Genomic DNA, 24,201 nt, shown 5'->3' with positions numbered 1-24,201 from the left:
TACTGACACGCTCTAATAACTGCCAATTTGCAGGTCTCAAAGTTCAGTCTGACCACTGTTAGAATGACAAAACACCAGAACACTGACACCAAATGCTGAGTAGGATGTGGAGCAACAAGGACTCTCACTCACTGCTGGTGGGAATGCAAAATGGTGCAGTCACTTTGGAAGGCAGTTTGGTGATCTCTCCCAAAACTAGACATACTCTTAACATATGACCCAGCAATAGCACTCCTTGGCATTTATTCAAAGGAGTTTAAAACTTATGTCCATACAAAAAGCTGCACACAGATGTTTAGAGCAGCCTTATTCATAATTGCCAAAACTTGGAAGCAACAAAGATATCCTTCAGTAGATGAATGGAAAAGAAACTGTAGTATCTCCAGACAATGGAATATTATTCAGCGCTAAAAAGAAATGAGCCATCAAGCCATGAAAAGACATGGAGGAAACTTAAATACATATTACTAAGATGAGAAAAGTCAATCTGTAAAGGCTACATACTATAGGACTCCAAGTCTATGACATTCTGGGAAAGGCAAAACTTTGGAGACAGGGGTTGAGGAGGTGGGTGGGATGAATAGGCGGAGCAAAGAGCCTAGTGAGGGCGGTGAAGCTACTCTGTATGATACTGTAACAACATGTTATTATACATTATACTTTTGTCAAAACCCGTAGAACAACAACAACAAAAAGCCCATACAACACAAAGAGTGAATCCTAATGTAAACCATGGGCTTTGGGTTACTGTGACAAGCCAATATAGGTTTATAAATCGTAACAAATACACCACTGTTGTGCAGGATGTTGATAGTGGGGGAGGTTCTGTGTGAGAGACCAGGGGGTAATGGGAATTCTCTGTGCTTTCTGCTCAATTTTGCTGTGAACCTAAAACTGCTCTAAGAAAAATAAAGTCTATTTTAAAAATTCCAGCTATATATCAGGTTTGTAATATGCTTATAAATTCATATGTTTAATTGCACATTTTATTGGGTTTAACGTACATGATGTGGTAAAACAAAGCTATGCACCAGTCCACCGAATCCCAAATCCTCAGTGTTTATCATTTTAGAAGAAATGCCATACTCCTTAGTATTCTAGAAAGTTAATACGGAGAATTGAAAGGCAGTTTGCTTAATCAAAAAGTAAGAGTTGAACAAGATCACATTTGTCACCTATGAAGTGTTTCTCCCATGGTAATTTATTCATTGGATTGTGGATCTCAGTTCTCCACGGATGACAACAAATCCACATAAAGATTCTACATAGATAGATACAATGTTTCCATTCCCAACTTGGCTTGTCGACAAATGTGCAGTGTTGTCCATGTTCAGATGATGCCCTGGTGCTTACAGATTGATGTTAAGGATACTGAAGTTGTTTCAGAAAGATAAGTGCAAATTTAATATTAGAAAATTTCCCTCCAACTTTTCTTCACTATTTATCAGTACACAATCATTATGGGTCATCTTCACATGTGGGCTTCTCAGATGCAGAGCGGCACAAAGCAATTTGCTCATCCTTTTGGAAAGCAGCAAAGGACATCAAGCCTATTGTCAATCTCATACCTAACTACACCCTGGAAAACCTAGCTCATCTCATATTAATTTTCTAAGATTTAAAATAATGGTATACTCTAAAAAATAATCCAATCCAGTAACGCTTGGGAAAAAAACAAAAAGGAAATGGTTAATCTCTGGAAATATACCCTTTTAATGGGGTTTACAGTGCGCAATAAAATACTCATATTTTTAGGATGCTAAAATATTCAAAGAAATCCTGATTTACTCTAGTAAATCACAGCTCCACAAAATTCAGCAAAATTTTAATTTTTAGAGAGTTAGGCAGAGAAAAGTGAACGAAAATATAACACAGTATATGATTCCTTTAATAACGTTCCATTAAAAAGGAGGATGAACAGCCAAGGAAAATAATAATTGTGAGAAAATTGGCAATCCAAAATAGCTATTATATAATTGTGTTTATTATACTTCACTGGCTGATTCGTGTCTCTCTGAGTGGGAACATTTATAATCTCCTACTGCCATCTTATGTAATGTCTTGTCACTGCACAAAAGGAGGAATATACATTAAGGAAAAATAAAAGCACTTTCTGGAAGTTGTATATCAACCACATTTTCCAAATAAAAATTAAATATCTATTTTTCCATTTCCCATTTATTTACAGCAGGATTTTTTTAAGTTTGGTCATTTAGCAAATTATTTATAATTCCTTTCCTATTAATTTCTTAAACTTTCTATTCTGGTCATATTTATTATCTCATATATAGTTTATTGTAAACTGAAATGCTATGTAGCATTATATATTATTCAAATGCATGAGTAATGCAAAAGATGGAAATTAAATTGTATAAATAAAGCAGAAACAAAGCACAGTTCTACCCTTTAAAGCAACAGAAGTCAACAGACTTTAACAAGTTTATCCTGAAACCAGCCAAGTAATAAGCTGCCAATTTTATATAGAAGAATTTTAATTTAATGTGTAATTACAAACATATGCCAGCATTTTAATATAAAAATAACAATGCAAGTAGGCAAATTTGTATTTTTTTCTATAAATCCTGACAATTCTTTTTTATTACATCACTAGTCAATTACTATTCAGAAGACCATATAACGCAGTGCAATTTAGAAAGTTGTCAGTAGGAGAGTCTCCCCACTCTTATTTGACTATCTAATGCCAATATCCCAACTATTAGAGAAATATAACAAGTAGAAATGTGTTTATCCACAAGTAACAATAAAAATGCCAATTAACCATGGCTTAAACAATTAAAAGTTTGTCTACACAAGCAGGATATATTGCCTTTGATTCTATTTCTCAACAATGTCATCACTTCCTAAATTTCTTTCTAGATTTCCATTTCACCATCCTTGGTACACTGACCTTCGTCCTCATGCTTGTCACATCATGATCACAAAATTGTTGCTATAGTTCCAAACAATAAAATAGCGCCAAGATTGGAACAAAGTAAAAAAAGAAAGTGCTAGATACATCTATTCTCCCTATTCTCATTATTAGTCTCATGGCCATTTCTAGCTGCAAGGGAAGCTGGGGAAGAGTTTTTAGTTCAGCACAGTCACTGTGAACAAAATTAGCAAGATACAAGGGAGAAATCTGTAGTGGGAAGAAACAAACAATATCTACCATAAGGAATGAGATTAACATTGATCTATAATTAAGACTTTAAGTTCAGATGGTAGGTTAAGCTGAAAGTAGAAGCTTCCCTCTCCAAACACATAATAATACTAGGTAAAATGTTAGAGAAGAAAATAAATACTTGAAGCAAGTAAGGGAAATCTTCAAGTGCCATAGACAGAGAACCAATAATAATGCTTATGAGCACTTCACAGAAGTAACTGGAATGAATATACCCAGAAGGCAGAAGTGGAGATGCCAGACCCAATGCACAGGCAAGAAGAGGCCTGGCCAGGAGAACATCTCCCAGCAATGTAAAGACCCACACAGATATGGGCAGTGTATCCCAGGCCCAGGCCAAACCAGAATCTTTTGTAAGAAATCAGAGCACCTGGCCTGTGTTGCATGCAGATGTAGAGCCTGAGTTCTCACACAACCCACCCAGAGTAAAAATCCCAAGTAGATAACTAATGGGAATGGTCTAGAACGGGTAAACCTTGTAGTACACTGTAACTGGCATCCGTAAAACCTCTTCAAAGGAACACTTCCAAAACCCAGAGCACACAGAAGATAATTGCTGCAAAAGATGAAGTTGCTAGCAGATAAGGAAAAACACACAAAGAAATGCCACGAGTGGCACAACAAATGGGAGAAATCATGCCCAGGGAGCCACTGTTAATAGAGCAGGCTGGTCTTTGTCAGACTCTTCCAACTTTAATAAATAAGCACCAAAAACATAATCCACACTAGCTCCTGGGGAGTTAAGAAAGGGGAACAAGAAAAAATATTAAAGAAACAGAACACTTGACTTGCCCTTTTCCTCCCGTGGCCCTAAAATGAGCTTACATGTCCTTCAGAGAAAAAAAATGAAAGGGCTAAAGGACACAGTGTCATTTACAAGAACAAATCAATATAAAACCAACTGAATTTTAGAGAGCTAAGGTGTAAAGAGCAGAGGTCGTACAATGGAAAATTGCAGACACACTCCCTATCCCTGCAGTTCTCCAAAACATCCTCACAAAGATGACTGTAGTAGACCCCATAAGGGCATCAGCTAAGGAAAGCATCCTCAACAAGGTGAATTTTCAACTGAATTCTGAAAGATATGTAGGGCTGGGGAAGGGACACAAATTATCAGAATACTGCTGACTCATCTTTCTCTATCCACAGGCTTGTGTCCAGTCCTAATTTCATTGTATCACAAATTTAAATGTGTTTTAGAGAAACTGGAAAGATCCAAAAGATGTACAGATTTGCCCAGTAGATGGGGAATATCCATATTAGGAGCAAAAATTGAATGGATTTGCTTCATTTCGCATAGGACATACACGAGTGTCATGTTTAAATTCTTCTTTCAAACTATTTAAGGTTTTAAGAGGAAATTAAGTTATTGTTCTCAGTGAGGAAAAAAGATCAAAATTGGAACAGGAATGATACTCAAAAAGTAGAATCTATGACTTTCAAGATAATAACCCCTGAAATCAGGTCAGGAACTAACTTCCATTTCTAGACGTCTATTAAGAGTAACCCCTGATGGGATGATGGGTGATTTTCATTTTCTTCTCTGTATTTTGCTGGATTGTCTAAGTCAGTACTACCTTTTAAAATAAAATAATATCAAAAAGTAAAAACTGAAATGCTAACTAATATAGTTTGGATCGTCGGTTGCTGGAAAAATGAGGGTGGAGAAAACGTGCAAGTCCCTCTAGGTCTTTTATTCTATAAGGAAAAAGTCCTTCCACAAATTAGGTTCTGTGTCAATAATTTTTGTTAGAGTATTAATTATCTTAATACAAAATCTAGAAATGTTAATATATTCAATCAGTTCTTCAACATCTAAGTGATAATTTTTAAGATCTTAACTGTTCAATCACTTGACGGTTACTTAACTTCTTTAGCAAGAGGTATAGATGGTAGAGAAGGTAGGAGCCGCAGCTTCGCCCTTCAGAATAAAAATTTTCAAAAGAAAAAGTCCAAAAGAGAAAAGACCACATTGTACTAATCATTTCAGGGGAAAAAAAAGAAAAGGAAAATAATAACAATTGTCCCACATACTCACCTTCCAAGTTTTTAAGTAATTTTTTTATAGAGAGAAGTAAGACATTGAACATATAGGAATAGATTCTGAACAATGACCGTGTTCTTCATTATATAGTAAACTATAAAAATTGCTCAACAAAGTCACAAAGGAACATAAATAAAATAACTCTTCCACAAATAGCAATAGACCACATAAAAACTAAACAAAGTTTAGTCATAGTGATATATAACATTTCTTGCTAAGACAATGACACATACAGGAATACATATACATAACAGATCAGTTTTCAGCCTGGTTTCCTAGGATAAAAGTGACTATACAAATTACTGTTAAATCAATTTTAATGACCTAGTCAATTTAAACCAAATTAGGCCTAAAGCCACATAAGGCTCCCTTAGTTTCCTAGAGCTAACAGGGTTACTTACTAAATAAACCAAGTCATTCCTCTAATTCTATGTTTTGCAAGGTTGGCCTGAACTTCCTAACCTCAATTCAGAGTACTGAAATCAGAGGACTAGGCTGAGGAAATTCTACTTGGATGTCATCCTATTCATGGTGCTAAGGGACACAGATATTGGAATTCAGAGATGGAAAGTTAATAAATATTGTGCAACAAAGAAGAAAATACATACAAGAAACTGGTGCCTCTCTACCTGGCTACAAATTTGAATCTCCTCATGAGCCTTTTTTTAAAGTACCAGATCAATTAAAGCAGAACCTTTAAAACTTGAGCCCATGCTTTAAAAAAAAGTCACCAGATGATTCTAATACAGAGAAAGTATTAAAAAGCATAGCAATAGATGATATCAAGAAAACAATATATTCAGATTGAATGCATCCGAAACAGAGAATTGTGTTCCAAACCAAGAGTCAACTCCAAAGGGAATAACATAAATGACATTTTTTGAACCTCCAGAATACAAAGATGACAATTTATAGTAGCCAGGGCACCAAGAAATTATCTGAGGGGCTGATTGCTGAAATACTGAAAGCAAATAAAGCAAAAATTCGCTCTGGTGCCCTTACTCTTCAAGGGCTGTGAGTACAAATAGCTAATAAAATCAAGCAGTGGAGCTATTAAGCTCCGGGTACTTCTGTGCTAGGAAGAATCAGCAGTTAAAAAAAAAAAAGTGTTTCCAGAATTAATACATCTGTTGTTCTTTGGGTGTTGTTACCAGCCTCAAAGTAAAAAGCCTTGGAATCAACTATATAAGCAATTTTTAAGGCATTCATCCAAATTCGGGTCATATGGAAACCCTGAATCTGTTTGCCAATAAGATTTATTTTTTAGCCTGAAAAATTAGGAAGAGAACTTTAGTGACTGAACTTTCACAAAAAGTTTTCTCAACTTTCTGATGACCCTAAGAATCACCAAACTTAGAGTGGATCAACAGTGCAAAATTAAAATTTAACCATTATGGGTGGAGATACAAAATATATATTTCGGGTAAACAACAAGGTATAAAGAATAACAAACACCTGTATACCCATTATGTAGCTTCAGTAAAATACAATGAAGTCTTCAGCATTCTTCCTCTCCCATTACCTTTCCCACTCTTACCAACCCTTTCTAAATGAATGGAACTGTCCTAAAGTTGGTGCTCATCATTTCCAAGAATGTTTTTATAATTTAACCATGTATGTATAAATCTCTAAACAATATATAGCATGATTTCTTTTATGTTAAAGTTTTATAAAAATAGTATCATAATATACGTATTTTCTCACATAAAGATAGCTTTTTTATTCAATATTGTATTATTATAAGGTTTATCCATGTTCATACACATAGTAATTCATTTTAACTGCTGTATAGTAGTTAAATAGTACCACAGTTTGTCCACTGTAACACTACTAACATATTGAAATACATATTCTCACACATGACTCTGGAATAGCAGAAATTTCTCCAGACAGTGCTTCTCAAATTTCTATGTGCATATAAATCACTTGAGCATCTTGTTAAAATGCAGGTTCTGATTCAGCAGGTCTGAGATTGGGTCTGATAGTCTACATTGCTAACAAGTTCTCAGGATATGCTCTAGGCTACCCTGTTCAGTATGGTAGTCACTAGCCATATGTGGCTATTTAAACTTACTTAAATTCATATAAATAAAAGATGTGGTTCCTCACCCACTCTAACCATATTTCAAGTGCTCAGTAGTTATTGGACAGCACAGAGAACACTCTCATCATCTCATAAATTTGGACTACTGAACAGCACTGCTCTGGAGTCTTTTTACTCAAAGTGTTGTCCAAGGACCAGCAGGCAACTCTTTAGAAATGGAGAATCTTAGGCTCCATCTGATGAATCCTAACCTGCATTTTAGCAACATCCCCAGGTGATTTGTTTCTCTCCTAAAGTTTCAGAAGCGCTGCTTTAGGGTGTTTTATACCTAGAAGTGGAATTGCAGGCTTGAAGGGCATGCACGTCTACAACTTTGCTACCTATTGCCAAGTTTCTCTCCAACACAGTTTAACCAGTCTATAATCCTCAAAGTAATCTGCAAGAGACTTAATTGCTCCACCCCACATCCTTACCAACACTGGATATTGTCAGACACCATGACTTTTGTCAATATAATAGTATGAATGTATTTCTCTATTGTTTTAGTTGGCCACTCCTTGATTAATAGTGAGATGGAGCATGTTTTCATATGTTTATTAGCCATTCAGATTTTCTCTTCCATCATAGCCTATTTATATTCTTTGCCCACTTTTTAATTAAGGTTGATTATCTTGTTCTTATTAATTTGTAAGAATTCTTTACTTGGGCTAAATACTACTCACTTGTTTATTGTATACATTGCATATATCTTCTTCCAGTCTGTGGCTTCTCTTTTCACTTTGTTTATGGTGTCTTATGATGTACTTAAGTTTTTAATTTAATTTTTATCAGTGTCATCAATCTTCTCTATTCAGGTTATAGTGGCAGGGCAATCTTCAAGTACCACAGGACAACTAGGTTGAAGCATGGTTTTTCAATGTAAATTCTTTCCCCTCTCCATCTTAACTCAACTAGGAGTAAGGATTCTAACAATCCTGTCTTCCACCAATGAAATCTTGTCTCTACAAGCAGGCTTCGGGCTTCTCTGAGCAACTAGGTCGCCTGACAACTGAATAAAGTGAGGGAACCACCTGACCCCTCTTCCATTCACAGCCATAAGTATTGGCCATACTTTGACACAGAGATTCTAGATCTACTAGAGCATTTTCTATAAGGAGAATGAGAGGGACTTCATTTATAGCTAACTTGAGCCACAGAGGCTTGTTTTATTTGGTCTTTTTTTCCCTTGATATATCAAAATGGGAAAATATGCTAAGGCAAAAGGAGTTTGTTGTCCTTTATCCATTAAATAATGTAATCCATAAGGAAAAATCAACAAGTATAAATAGTAAACAAGCAGAAGTTATACAATTCAGACTATAATTTTTTTCAATTCTGAAATATTTATATGGAAAATTACTATTATAAAGGGAGAAATATGTCCACTATAAAGGGATTCCTCCTATTATTTATAATGACCTACTGATCATATTTAGAAAGGAAAAATACCAGATGCTTGGATCAATACTGGGACATCTTTCTATATTTCTAAATATCATTTGCTTATTCCATAAATCAGCTCCAATAGCAACAACAGTATTCATTTATTTCATCTTTCCATTGATTTACTAAAAGTATTTATTAACTATTTTATGTTGTCATAAGCTAGATTTATAGAGCTATGATGATGAATCAGAATGGAAGTATCTATATGTCCTCCAGAGTCTTTTCTTAATATTTATCAAGCACTCACTGGGTGGTAGTCATAGTGCCAAACTTTTTACATTCATTATTTTATTTTACCTTCTCAAAAACTCAGCAATAATTCATCAAATGTTTATTGAGCACCCACTTTGTGCCAGGGACTGTTCAAAGCACGGAGGAGTCAATAGAGGAAAAGATTCCTGCTCTCGTGGAATTTTATAAACAGAAGATACACCTCATATACTTTTTCAAAAAGATGATTTCATGTAGTAGAAGTGCTCTAAAGAAAATATTACAGAGTAATGGGGTAAAGAGTGCAATCTAAGACTTGGAGAGACTAACTTACCCAATCACACAGCTGGAGAGTGGCACTGTTTGGACTTCCATCCCATGCCAACTACTTCATCATCTATTTACATTTTAGTGTTTACCTGCCTCTACACCTCATTTAGCACTGGACAGGATACGGCAAAGAGAAGGAGGTGCAAAGAGTCCTCCCTGATGTGGCTCAGACACCAGACCAGCAGATCAGCAGACCTAGATTCTATTAGCATCTCTGCCTCTACCTCCATGTCTCCTCCCTACTATTCAAACAGATAGACTTGCCTAGCTCCAAGCCTCAAACCAATTCTTCAAAATTCTGAGTGCTGGTAAGGAGGCAAGATAAAAACATGGCAAGATCATGAACAGAAGTTATGAAGAACAATGTGACACCACAAAGCTATGCATAACTGCTAACAGGAAAAATTAATTGAGAAGAATCTTTAGAGTATAAATGTGAAGACTCCCTTAACTCAAATTTTCATTGGGATACTGAAAACAGAACCATGAATATTTTAAATAGATATTTATTCTACAGACATTTAATATTTTTAGGTGATTTTCTTTTCCAAAAAACCTGCCATTAACTGGGTAGTTCATAGTATACATCATGGCTTCACATAACAGAAGAAATACAGTAATTCATTTATACAAAAATATGTAAAATAAATACTATAAATCAGAGAATACAAAAAGTAAAGCTTATAAGTATCGAAATGAAAGTCTTTTTTGGAACAATGAGCACCCTTTGCACCCAAATTCTTGTCTTGAAATTCCATTCTTCACTATAAAGAACCAGAACTCAGTGAAGGAAAGATTGACCAGAAGTATGGAGTAGGAAATGTGTAAGATGAGTCTATACATTTTGTCATAACAGATAGCAAGGAAATGATCAACGACTCTGAAAAGGGGGACTATTTACCAAAAAAGCTTGAAAACCCAAAGAGAGGCACCTACCAGTCAAATACAGAATAATTTAAGCCTCAATAAGATACTTACTGTAGTGGACTAAAAGACATCACATATGTTTAAATCAGGACTTCATCATGATTTTAAAAACTACTTGGCCACTATTAGCGAAATATGTGTCGATGAAACTATAACATATCTAGCTTTTGCCTCAGAATAATATGACAGAGGAAGTTGGTGAGGGTAGAAACAAAATAACATTGGCATGAGCTGGTAACTGTTGAAACTGGGTGATGGTACATGGATATACTCTATGATATTCTATCTACTTTTGTACATGTTTTAAATTTTCCAAAATAAAAAGTTACAACAAAAGAATTCAGTCTTTTACCTGAAAAGTACTTTCTAAAATTTCTGAAGAAAAAGCTACAGTAAAGAATGTTTGAAAGCAGAAAAAATAATAGCATGAATGATAAGAATCCTGGTTACGATGCTATTAGACATAAACCAGAGTTAAATATTTAAATAATCAGAGAGGCGATGGATTATTCAAAATAGCAGATGCAGATTAGGCTATGCAGAGACACTGAGCAGAATTCAAAATAATCAAAACTATGTTTTAAAATACTCTTTCTGAAAATTCAGAATTTGTGAATCACTTTGTTACCTAATGGTTTAATGGCAGACTCATCCAAAACTAACATTCTAGTACAGTGAGTGCTAAACAAAATTACAAAGAAGATTAATTCTGGCTTCAGCTCTAGCCACCACTTCCACTGCTGTCTTCTATTTACCCTTTAAAGATATCCAGGATCTTCTTCCTCTTTCCCTTATAAAAACCTTCTTTGAGAGAAGGATATGATAAGCACATTCACACCAAACTGTAAATGACTCAGATGATTTACCACTGGACTCCTGAGTGCCTAACTCAGTCTTACACTTAGGTAGCTAAGCAAGCATATCTCCAACATGCAGACATGAACAGGTGGTCAATTACCAATAAAGCATAAGAACCACAACAGTGATTATCAGTAAATACATAAGACAGAAGATTCACCTGAAAAAAAAAAAAAATCAGGGAAAAAATAGAAAAAAATTTATTTTACTATAAATTCACCTTTCTTATACAATGTATATTTTAACAATTAAATGTTATAAAAACAATATAACATTGTGATAGAAGAAGCAGTTTTAATAAGAATACATTACAACTCACTTTTTGTATAGTAGATAACTTAATCTAAGAAAAGGACTTGATGCAATAACTTTGATTTTGGAGAGTGATACTTCTTTAAGCCCCCAAGTGAAATCTAAATTAAAATACTTAATATTTTCCTAAGCTAAGCTTTCAGTAAATCAGTCAGTGAAAGGCAAATACAATTTACTGACAAATGTCCTATATTCTCTCTCACTATTTTCTTGATATATTATTGACAAAAGGGAATCAAATGTGATAACAACCTAGTTGTACTGCCATATGGGATGACATTTAGTTGATACCAAAGCTATACCGATAGAACTCAAGTATAAAAATAAAAGTTTAGGGCTTCCCTGGTGGCGCAGTGGTTGAGAATCCGCCTGCCAATGCAGGGGACGCGGGTTCGTGCCCAGGTCTGGGAGGATCCCCCATGCCGCGGAGCGGCTGGGCCCATGAGCCGTGGCCGCTGAGCCTTTGCGTCCGGAGCCTGTGCTCCGCAACGGGAGAGGCCACAGCAGTGAGAGGCCCGCGTACCGCAAAAAATATATATATAAAAATAAAAGTTTAAAAGTAAACCTTTCATTTTCAAAAATTCACAAGTGCTCATCATCGGTGCTTTATTTAAAAGGTAAAAAATATGCCTTACAACTTCTCAGTATGCCTCTCAAGAACTCTCCATCTGGCTTCCCTTGCATTTTGCTTTTAAGCCACATGACTGAATGCATGTTTAATGCACAGAACATTGCCTAGCATATGGTAAGGGCTATTGATAGCAGCTATTTTATTATTAATACATAGGTCTAATTATTAATACCATTAACATTAGCTATTATAATAATATTAGATATTAATATCATTATAATTATTCCTACCATTTATATTAATGTTGACTGTTCTAATTATTTATATTGATATTTTCATAATTATTATTACCATCCATGCTACCATGTCCACTTTTACTGAAAACCCAAAGGTACTTAAGCTTCAGGGACTGTAAAGCCAAAAGTATAGTAACTAGTCTTTTCAACAAATGGTACTAGAACAACTGAACATCTGCATACAAAAAAATTAATCTAGACACAGTCCTCACACCCTTCACAAAAACAGACATATATGCAAAATGCAAAGCTATGAAACTCTTAAAAGATGACACAAGAGAAAACCTAGATGACCTTGGGTATGCAGATGACTTTTCAGATACAACACCAAAGGCACGATCCATGAAAAACACACTTGATAAGCTGGACTTCATTACAGTTAAGAACTTCTGCTCTGCTAAAGACGATGCTAAGGCAGCAAGACATGAGTCACAGGCCTAGAGAATATATTTGCAAAAGATGCATCTGATAAAGACTCTTATCCAAAATATACAAAGAACTCTTAAAACTCAACAATAAGAAAATAAACAGCTCAATTTAAAAAATGGCCCCAAGACTTTAACAGAGAACTCACCAGAAAAGTTACACAGATGGCAAATAAGCATATGAAAAGATGCTCAACGTCATAAGTCATCAGGGAAATGCAAATTAAAATGACAATTAAATGTCACTACACACCTACTAGAATGGCCAAAATCCCAAACTCTGACAACACCAAATGCTGACAAGAATGTGGAGCAAAGGGAATTCTCATTCCTTACTGACAGAAATGCAAAATTATACACAGCCACTTTGGAAGCCAGTTAGATGGTTTCTTACAAAACTATGCATACTCTTACCATACAATCCAGTAACACACTTCTTGGTATTTACCCAAGGAGCTGAATACTTAAATATACACTAAAAACTGCATGCAGATGTTTATAGTAACTTTTTTGTAATTGTCAAAATTTGAAAGCAACCAAGATATCCTTCAGTAGGTGAATGGAAAAATAAACTGGTATATCCAGACAATGGAATATTATTCAGCACTAATTTAAAATGAGCTATTGAGCCAAAAAGAAAAAATGAAAGAAATCTAAATGGGTATTACTACGTGAAAGAAGCCAATCTGAATAGGCTACATACTGTATGATCTCAACTATACGACATTCTGGAAAAGGCAAAAGTATGGTGTCTCCATAATTTTTACTGCTGTTAAAAGATCAGTGGTTGGGGGGAGGGAGGGATGAATAGGCAGAACAAAGAGGATTTTACCAGTTGCTTTATTTTTTTATTTTTTATTTTTTGCGGTATGCGGGCCTCTCACTGTTGTGGCCCCTCCCGCTGCGGAGCACACGCTCTGGACGCACAGGCTCAGCGGCCATGGCTCACGGGCCCAGCCGCTCCACGGCATGTGGGATCTTCCTGGACCGGGGCAAGAACCCGTGTCCCCTGCATCAGCAGGCAGACTCTCAACCACTGCACCACCAGGGAAGCCCAGTTGCTTTATATTTTAAATGAAATATAGGTATACATATGTGTATATATCTCAGAAAATATTAGTAACCACTGGTACTGTAGTTCCACTTAAGAAACTGTCATCATTTAGACAAATGCCTTGATAAACTTCCATGAGTGTGGAAGGTGAGGTCTTTAGAGTGAGGTATAGAAGGAGACTGCAATACAAGGAGAGAATATTATCTCAAACTACTTTGATAAATTTTTCACTTTTTTATCCTGATGAAAATATCTGTATAGCTACCAAGAAAGCCAAGGTAAAAATCGTGTACCTTCAAATGTTATAACAGATGGTCTGAGTCTCGCAGCATCAGCGTCCCATCTATAGTGGGCCCTCAATAAATGTGGAATTCATGAATAAATTGATTACTGAAAGAACACATAATGCAATTTTCCTGATTTTTGGTTTTTTCTACTCTGGAAATAAAACTTATATATGTATTGCTTTACACTTTCTGTGTCATACTTTTCTGAAGACACGGATGATCATGCACTTTTACCAAGCATTTGATGGAGTGGGAAACCTGTCAATCTGAATTGGAGAGAATATTTGGAGTATTGGGAATTTTATGGTTTGAAACCTTATGAAGTGTTATTGGGCTTTTGCTTCAGGAAAGAAAGTATGCACTTGTCAACTTAGCTCAGATCAAGCATTTCAAGAGTAATGTTCATAGAATGCTTGGTGAGAAGAAAAAAGGAAACACCAGAACAGAATAGTTCTTACAAAAACTACCTCCCTACAATAAGAAATAAACACAATAAATTAGGCTCTAAAGTAAGTTAAAGGCATGCATAAGATGCATGAAAAGCAACTCTAGTCCTCAACACTGTCTCTTTGCTTTTTAAATAAGTCTGATGATTGAAAGCATGGGCACTTTTGATTTTTAAATATTGTGTTCAGAGAGAAGATCATGCTACAGAAGTATCAAAATATGAAGGCACAGAATAAAAGGTAGATGAGGAATCTGCAGTGTAAGTAGGATAGGTGACTTGGCCAATTTCATAGAGCTCCTCAGGAGTACAGCTAGAAGAAAGAATGCAACAGAACCAAGAATCCCACTGTGTCTTTCCTAAATTCCAAAGAATCCTAATATAACACAAGCAGGTCAGCTTTTAGACATAACCTCAGGAATTACGTGATTTCAGAGATAAGAATTTTACTTTGTTCAAAAAACAAGTCTCCTGCACAATATTGCCTAAAATTTCAATAGGAAACAGAGCCTTTAATTAACAGAAGATTAAAAGGCCAGAGTGAACACATTAGTGTGAATGTTCTCACATGCAAATGAAAAATGAAACCTCTTGATAGAGATAAATGACTAGAAATCAGGAAGAACCTGCGTACTTAAAGGGTAAGAGTGTATTTTCTGAAGGAGGAAAGGTTGTTAAAATGTGACAATGCAGAGACTTCTCAATTCCGCCCTGATCTAAAATCTATATCAAATACTGATTAGAAGCTAAAACCTGAGAGTGAGAATTTCCCTCAAATAATACCTAGATATATGACCAAAGCAAGTCACTCAAACTTTCTGAGCCTCAGTCCTCTCATCTTTAAAATGAGTACATTAATATCTATCTTAAACGACTGTGTGAGAATGAAGAGTTAATATATTGAAAGAATCTGGCACAATGCCTGGCATATAATAAACAGTTAATACATGTTTGTTATTAATATCAGTTCACATACCTCTTGAGCACATTGACTTGTTAGGAGTAGATATGTTTAAGTCTCATTCATCAGTGTTCAGCAAAGAATGTAAGTTTCATCAGTGTTATTTTAGGCCTTTCAAATTAGGTCATAACCTATTTTGATTTCTATAAAAATATAGCCCCCAAAAGTAAAACTGCATTATACTTCTTGAGAATCTGTTTCAGGTAACTGTGTGATATATTAGATATGTTAATTAACCAGATTATGGTCATCACTTCACTATACTACCTTGTATACCTTTAAAAAACTTGTACATGGGCTTCCCTGGTGGCGCAGTGGTTGAGAGTCCGCCTGCCGATGCAGGGGACGCGGGTTTGTGCCCCGGTCCGGGAAGATCCCACATGCCGGGGAGCGGCTGGGCCCGTGAGCCATGGCCGCTGAGCCTGCACGTCCGGAGCCTGTGCTCCACAACGCAGAGGCCACAACAGTGAGAGGCCCGCGTACCGCAAAAAAATAAATAAATAAAAACTCGTACAACCTAAATAAATACAATTTTTATTTGTCAATCATACTTCAGTAAAGTTGAAAAAATACTTATAAATAAAAAATTTCAATCACTAAAAAAATCTGTTTCATGTTATTAAATCCAATTTTTCTTATCTTTGTACTTCACCCAAATATGTTTCTGTTTAACTTTTATAATTACAAAATAAAAAGCAGTCAGCATACAAATGAATGCTGTAACTATATACCTTGGTTTGAGAGCAAATTCAGTATGTCCCTTTCAATAACTTTTATACAGTTGTGTCTGTCATTCAAATATATCCACATCTGATATGATATTGGTTTATAAAAAGATTCTTCAATGGCAAAATCCCTATTAAGAGAAGACAATTTAAATTTTTAAACACTTTTTAGCGTAACAATTATAGGAATATTTCTATGTATCTGGACCAGCAATATCATGTCCTAGAGAACTTGTTAGAAATGCAAATTTTCACACCCTCCCCAGAGCTAATGAACCAGAAATTCAGAGGACAAAGACCAAAAATTACATGTTAACAAGCCCTCCAGGTGATTCTGATGTATGCTGAAGTTTGAAAATCACTGGTCTAAACTCTAGTCAATATGATTGCATGCTATAGATAGCCCTAGCTGAAACTTCTTAACAGCTGAGGCGCTGTGCCTATGGATGATAGAGAACTGAGAATTCTTGGTCCATGCCTTGTGATTACAGGGAGAGGCTCCCTACTACACCACCAATTACCAAAAGTCCATAAATTGCAGAAGGGAAGGATACAGCAAAACTTCAAGTCTTAAAACATCAGATCATAATTAAACAGCTGAAGGTCTTGAATTTTAGTCCCTATAGGGAATCCTAACCAGGATCAATCCAGCTACAATTAGTGTAAGGAACTCCTTTGCACCATGCCTGGCAGTGAAACTGAATAATGTTGACCAGAGAGAGCAGCAACACAGGGGCTTTCAGGGAAGACTTGACTTTGGAAGATCCTTTCAATATTTCAACTCCCTTTTAAGAGAAAACCCCAAATACCTTAAAGGCTTACTCCATTTTGATGAACTTAGATTCTGCGCTTTCTAAACTATGGGATTGGAAACTCTAGGCCTCAAAGTAATTTCAAAGGATTATCAGCTGGTAAGCACACTAGGCACTGTATGTAGACAATAAATAACCAAGCAGGCAACATTCATTCATCACTCAGCCTGTGCCAGAAACTTCTATGTATTCACTCACTCAATAGCCCAATGTGGTAGGTACTGTTAAACAGAGACTTAGAAGAGTAATTTACCCAAGGTCATGCCTAGCAGGTGATGCTATTGATAGCAGTCTGATTAGAGAATAAACACTCTTACCACTACCATCTGGGGTCAGAAATGTACAGGCATATCTGGGAAACTGAGTCACTACACAAGACAGAAGTTTTTACATGAGAGACTGAGGAACAACAGAAGACAGGACTTATTCTAAGAAGTAGAAGAACCAGGCACAATAAGTTTGATCAAGTAACAAAGTCTTATTTGCCAAATTTTTACACATTCTAAGTAGCTGTCATTCCATCTGCCCCAGCCTAGCTGTTTGCACTCGTGTCTGTGGCCTAATGTGAAAGAGGCTTTAGCAAAAACTGCACAGTCATTTCACTAAAATCTAGTAAAGTACAGTACTGTTTAAGGGTACCTCTAATGGAGAGTAACACTAAAAGCGAATGGATGAGGGCACTTTTCTTGGCTTCCCTTCCCCCTCCCATCCCCTAACCCCCATCTACATATAAGGGCAGTATTTAAGTAGAGCCAGGCTGCTTGGGAAATGAAAACTGGAAAATCAAGAGCATAGATCCTTCTTGCTGTCTCTCAGGAGCTGCCTAGCCACTAATCTCTTTTTTTTTTTTCCTGCTATGGCTAAGTACACTGATTTTGATACCTAATAAATCTGAGTTTGAACCTCAATTCTAAACCCAGTTCTAACCCTTACTATCTATAAGACCATAGACAAACTTTTAACCTCTTGAAGCTTTCACTCTTTTATTTGTAAAATGGAATAATAATTAGTACCTACCTCAAAAGCAGTGATATGTTACCCCATAGGCAGAATAAGGATGTACTCATTGTACCAGTAAAGCAGGGTTGTCAAGATGAAATGATAAAACATTTTTAATGGATATGAAAAAGCATCAAAATGGTCATCAAAGTAGTGATATTAACAACTAATAGTTATTTGAAATTCCATTTGGTGTGTGCTCGCATTAGGGGAGGGATGACAAAGCACCATAATCTTTTCAGTGCTTATTGCAATTGTAAGTTTCAACATGGCTCTGCTCATAGCATGGATATGAGGATCAAAAGAGATAGAATGCGCTTGAAGTAACGTTTGCCCAAAGTGAGCTCTCAGTAAATGTTAACTGTTATAATAATCTGCATTAGCTTCCACTAATACCTTCTGCTGCCTCATAACTTTAGCTTGTGGAGCCAACTCTAACCCTTGCTCTACAAGACCTTTCAACTCAAGTACGCCGTAACTGAACACAACAGTCTATGTCTCTTTGTTCAAATTCTCAAGAAAAAAAAAAAAAAAGGTGGATTGGACCCAAGCAATTGTAGGCTGAAGTGGAGGTTGGTGGAACAGAGTTGAGTTATATAACCTCCTAGCCTCTCCCTTTTTTTTCTTTCAACAAGGTCTATAACTACAGTCTGAGAAGTCAGCTTTTGCTAGTTTCTGCTGTGGTTAAAAAGCAACCCTCAAATCTTGTTGTTTACAAGAATGAAGGTTTATCTCTGGCCCACATCACATCATAAACTGACTGCAGATTGGCTGTGATTCTGTCCCACACATCTTTCCAGGATCCAAGCTGAAGGAACAACCCCTATCCATGATGCACACTTCTTGTGACAGAGGGAAAAGAACAGTGGAATGATTGATGGCAAGTAATGTTTCTGCTTAGCCAATATGTATCTATCATTCATGCTCACGAAGAAAAGCACATTGCCAAGCCTGGGGCTGGGAAGTACAATTCTCCTGCAGGAAAGGCCGTGAATAGCTGGGAAAAATAATACAACCGAGGACAGGGAATAAGGGGGAGCAAGTCTTTTAAAACATACCTATTAAAATCATGTGAAAAACAGTAATATTTAAGTACAAAACTTACTAAGTAATGTACATTTTTGGGAGCTACTGCTTAAAATGTTACTTCAAGTTCTCTCAAGCCACTGGACAATCTGAAGAAGTTTCTAGTCAGCATGATGGCATAGAAACTCATGTTTTTCATACACGAACCAGTCAATACCAAAGTGTTTTGGAGACAACAAAACTTAAACATATGCATTATCCTAAATTTTAATATAGTGCCTATGCCTTTCCATACTCAGTACAGAAATGGCTCCTTAAAAGAGCCATTTTTAATTTTTTAGTAAACGGAAGAATTTAGTAAACAACATTTCCTGCAGCACGAACTTTATGCACTTGAACCTAATCAGTTTTCTTTTTTTTGCTTCATTAAAATGTGAATTTAGGGGATTATTATTAGCTTTAAATAGCATGGGGAGCATCCATACTTAAATGTCATAGAAATTTAGCATTCATGTCATATAATTCTAGAACAGTCCAAGGAGTCTCTAGATGATACTATATAATGAAACTATTATTTTCCAGATTAGCCATAACAGGCCAAAAATGCATAATTTAGGTATCCACAATTAGAAGTAAAAGGCATGACTGTATATTTCATGCTTTATGAATACATGTTCTGACTGTAAACTTTTGAAGAGTTGTGGCAAACAACCACGGAAGTCAAGGAACAGTTCCATTGCTGTCTTCTCTCTAGAAATCAAAGTTTTTCACTGCTCTCCCTACTTTGTCTGTCAGGAGACTTGTACAGTCTGCTGCTCCTTGTGTCAAGGGGCCATTATAGCTCAAACTTCCAAGAGACCCACAGCAAATCCAGGGTACTAGTCACCCAAAGTAGGGATTGAAGTTTTACAGAGGTGAATCAGTATTTTCATCCTACTTAAGAAAAGTACTTATTTTGATAATGAAAGTAAAAGAAACTATCAATATCTTTCTGAGAAATCATATTGCTTCATTTTCTACATATCTTTATTCTTCTTAAGTTAAAGCCAGTGAAGATACAAAAAGATGAATTAAAGAACTGAATTTTTCATTGGTTCAAACAATTTATGCTGAAATTTTCTTATAAGGGTTAATTTTTTTTTAACTATTATGAATCTTCCTTAAAGGCAAGGCAATTTTACCCATCAGGCACTATAACTACAGTGCTTAAGGCCTAAGTTCACGTAACAAAAAACTTGTTTAAAATTTTCTTACCCAAAACTTTCTTTTCCTGGCCCCTTCAAAAGTAGAGAGAAAGAAAGAGAGAGAGAGAGAGAGAATCCATTTTGAAAGTAAACAATCCAATGATATAAAGCAAGGCTGTAATAATTGTAATCAGCAGTTTTTTTTAAGGTCAGAATCATCTGACCTTAAAAAATTAATAAATGTAACTTCTTGATAAATTTTCCAAGAATAAAACATTGCAAAATGTATTCTAAGTCACCTAATGAGCCAACTACTAAATTGATAGCTACATGCAAGTTGAAGGCCAGAGAACATCTCCCCAAACCTATGGCTTTGCTTTTGGAGAGTTCATCTAAAGCCCCTCTGTCTCCTACCGGAAGTAAAACAGCTGAGCTAGTCCTCTATTCCTAGTTTATGATTGTGAAGCCATGCCTTTTGCATTAAGAGCAAGCCTAGTCTTCAGTTCTCTGTAGTGTGGTGGGTAAGGAGTAGCTGGAAATGACAGTGGAGAAGTATGATTGCTGTATCAAATGGTAGCTCTATTTTTAATTTTTTGAGAAACTTGCATAATGGCTGTACCAATTTACATTGCCACCGACAAGACAGTGCACTCTAATTTTAATATACAGTGTGTTTATAAGATAAACAAGTACTGGGGATATATTATACAACATAATGACTATAGTTTTAAATATATATAGTTATGTTAAACATGACCTCTGGGACTTCCCTGGTGGTCCAGTGGTAAAGAATCTGCCTTACAATGCAAGGGATGCGGGTTTGATCCGTGGTCAGGGAACTAATATCCCACATGCCATGGGGCAGCTAAGCCCGTGCACCACAACTACAGAGCGCATGCACCCTGGAGTCTACATGCCACAACTAGAGAGAAAACCTGCATGCCACAACAAGAAAGAAGCCCGTGCACCACAACGAAAGATCCCACGTGCCATGACTAAGAGTTAACACAGCCAAAAATAAATTAATTAAATAAATAAAGAATAAAATAAATCTTTTTAAAAAAATGACCTCTTTCCATTACCATTTAACAATCTGCATTTAGCTTTATTAATTTTTCCTTATACCATCTGATTTGTATATGTTACTTTCCCCCTAACTCCCCCATATATCTAACATCTAACTCCTCATATACCTAATCTCCCTTCTGTGATGGAAGAGGAAAACGAGGTAACATTTTTTTCTTAAAACCCTATCTTTTCTAACCATCAAATGTTATCTCTGGTTTCTCTAGCACAGTGTGTTAAATTCTTTTTTGGTGATTTGAATATCAAAGACATTATTTCCTTTTCATGAAATGACATCTTATGTAAACCATTTTCTTTCAAACTTGCAACATATTATTTCCTTCCTAGGAGGGACTGCCTGACATCTTTAAAGTAACTATTCTATTCAAATACTGTTTACTTTGGTAAATCCAATGTCTTTGAACTAAACTCTTTTTTTATACACTGGAAAGTGACTAATTCCTATGCTTTCATTAAACAAGGATAGATGTGCATTTCAATATACAGTAATGGATTTCTGAAGTCTATGCTTTATACAAAAATGTTAAATTTCCTTTGAAAACTGAGGCCAGGAGTAATTAGTTTTTCCTTAAGAAAAATAAACATTTTATTGCTAACTTAGACATTGGGGGTTACCATATACCAGGATCTTGCATGGCTTCCCTTAGCACACAAGCTCAAAATGTTAGTTTTCCTGTAAAAGTTATAAATATTTTTATTATAAATTTATGAATGTTGAATACATAATTGTATGAACATTGATCATCCCATTGAAGACTCTCAGTAAGAGCCTTCTATGTACAAAGTACCACAGAAGATAGAGCTACAAAGAAGGTTCCTGACTTGTATCTCCAGATAAATGACACCTATAAGTAAAATGTCCATCTCCTGAACCTGATGATCTGAATGTTTGCCCTCCTACGTCTAGTCTCCCAGAACAATAAGAATAATGCTATCCTCTCTCTACAAAGAAAATGTAGCACATGACTTAGAAGATTTTTTTTCAGAAGTGGTGATAGGTCTTTTCATTTGCCCATTCCTGAGCTGTATAATATGGCAGCCATTATGCAAATGTGGCTATTGAACACTTGGAATCAGCCTAGTCTAAATCAAAACAGGCTGTTGGTGTAAAATACACACTGATGTCAAAGAATCAGCATGAAAAGAAGAATGCAAAGAATCCTGATTACATGTTGAAATTTTAATGTTTTGGATATACTAGGTTAGATAATGAATTATTAAAATTAATTTCACCTGGGTTTTATTAAACTTTTCTAACGTAACTATCAATACTAGAAAATTTTAAATTATATTTGTGGCTTGCATTGCATTTCTACTGAACAGCACTAGTCTAGTCTCTCTCCCCTGGATCCTAAATGGTACACAATCACAGTATGAAACATGTGACTTAAGTTAGGGGTATCACATGGTACAATGACAGAGAATAAAATGAACAGGCCAACAAAAGGATTAAATATGTGATGTCAAAATCTATAACTGGATGTTGATTAGATGTAACGTGGTAATTGTTTCAATAAATGCAAATATCGAATCATTACATTGTATATCTGAAACTAATATAATGTTATATGTCAACTATAACTGAATTTAAAAATCTATAACTAAATGAATTAATCATTTATAATTCCAAGGAATCTGAGAAATACCAATGGGTCTAACTGTAAGAGTAGCAGGAAGAAGTCAGTCCTGCCAACTCAGATCCTGTCGGTCTGATCATTTGGGGGAATCCTGGTACCTGCAATGCCTGAATACTCACATGCTTATACATGTAAAGGATGATGGTGACAATAACTGTCATTTACTGAATGCTTAATTTATGTCAGATACTTTATAAAGATTCCTCGTGTAATCTTTATAATAATCCTAAAGGTGTATTAGTTGGGGTAGGCTAACTGCTGAAACAAACATCCTCCAAGTTGCAGTGACTTACCAAAATAAATGTTATTTCTTGCTTACATCTGATGGGGTGGCAAAGGAGTGGCAGCAGACTCTGTTCAAGGCTTCTTCTGTCTTAAAGTTCTTGTTTCTCATAGGTCTCTGGAGTCCTCCCCAGTAAGCCAGCAGATGGAGAAAAGAAGAGAAGAGCGCACTTGGGGGATTTTTATGAGCCAAGCAGGAAGTGGTGCTTTTTCTTTCCAACCAGCAATCCATTGCCAGAATTCAGGCCTGGACACACCAGTCTGCAAGAGAGGCTGAAAATATTTATTGTGCCCAAGAATAAAAGGGAAACATTAGCAGTCTCTGCAGCAGGCACATTTTACAGATAAGGACACTGAGTCTCTGAAACATTCAAATAAATTCCCTAAGGTCACAGATCTAGAAAACAACATTCAACCACAGGTCTGTAGGACCCAAAAGCCCATGCTCTTTCTAAGTAACACTGCAGAACTCACAGGAACTGTCACCACCTCAGTATACTGACCTCAGTGGGATGATCAAGCAAATGGTAAGGACAGAACATGAAATGATTAAGATGAAAGCGGAGTATTTTCTTCATAGGCAGATGCCTAGTGAGCTGGCTATGAAGGGTTGATAAAATTGTTGTCTCCGTATAACAATTTTTATATATTTCCATATATAAAAAGATATATATGGAAATCATTAAGCTAATTTGGCTATAAATGAGATAGAAATCAAGACACATCAAAAGATTAGATAGGCAAAAACTACTAGAACTACAAATAAGAAACATGGAGGTTCAAAGACTTGAAACTTGAATTTGATATGAAAGATCACGTTGGGCTCTAAATTACTGATGCAAGTGAACAAATTTCTTTTAGTGGCCATTGAATTATGCAATTGGTTTGGGTGCGAAAGTCTAGAAGCAAACAGACAGGAAAGTTATCTAAAAGGATGGTAACTATGATAAAGAAAAAGGGAAGAGCCAATGGTGCTAGTCATTTGCTATGTTTTTTTTCTCTGTTTCTGTATTCATTGCA

At 35.8% G+C, this 24,201-nt stretch overlaps 1 long non-coding RNA gene across 1 annotated transcript in view; it reads right to left on the bottom strand.

The window, feature by feature from the left end:
* Positions 1-23,438, bottom strand: part of LOC309972443 — a 47,793-nt gene extending 24,355 nt beyond the window's left edge. Inside the window, exons 1-2 of the long non-coding RNA XR_014326803.1 lie at positions 23,193-23,438; positions 1,997-2,067 (exon numbers count right to left, since the gene is read on the bottom strand). This is a non-coding gene — a long non-coding RNA (uncharacterized lncRNA). The remainder of the gene's footprint in view (positions 1-1,996; positions 2,068-23,192) is intronic.
* Positions 23,439-24,201: the final 763 nt, after the last annotated feature.

Source organism: Leucopleurus acutus, assembly GCF_964270905.1.
Source record: "Leucopleurus acutus genome assembly, chromosome: 15".
NCBI lineage: Eukaryota > Metazoa > Chordata > Mammalia > Artiodactyla > Delphinidae > Leucopleurus > Leucopleurus acutus.
This window is presented reverse-complemented; position numbering and strand designations above follow the sequence as displayed.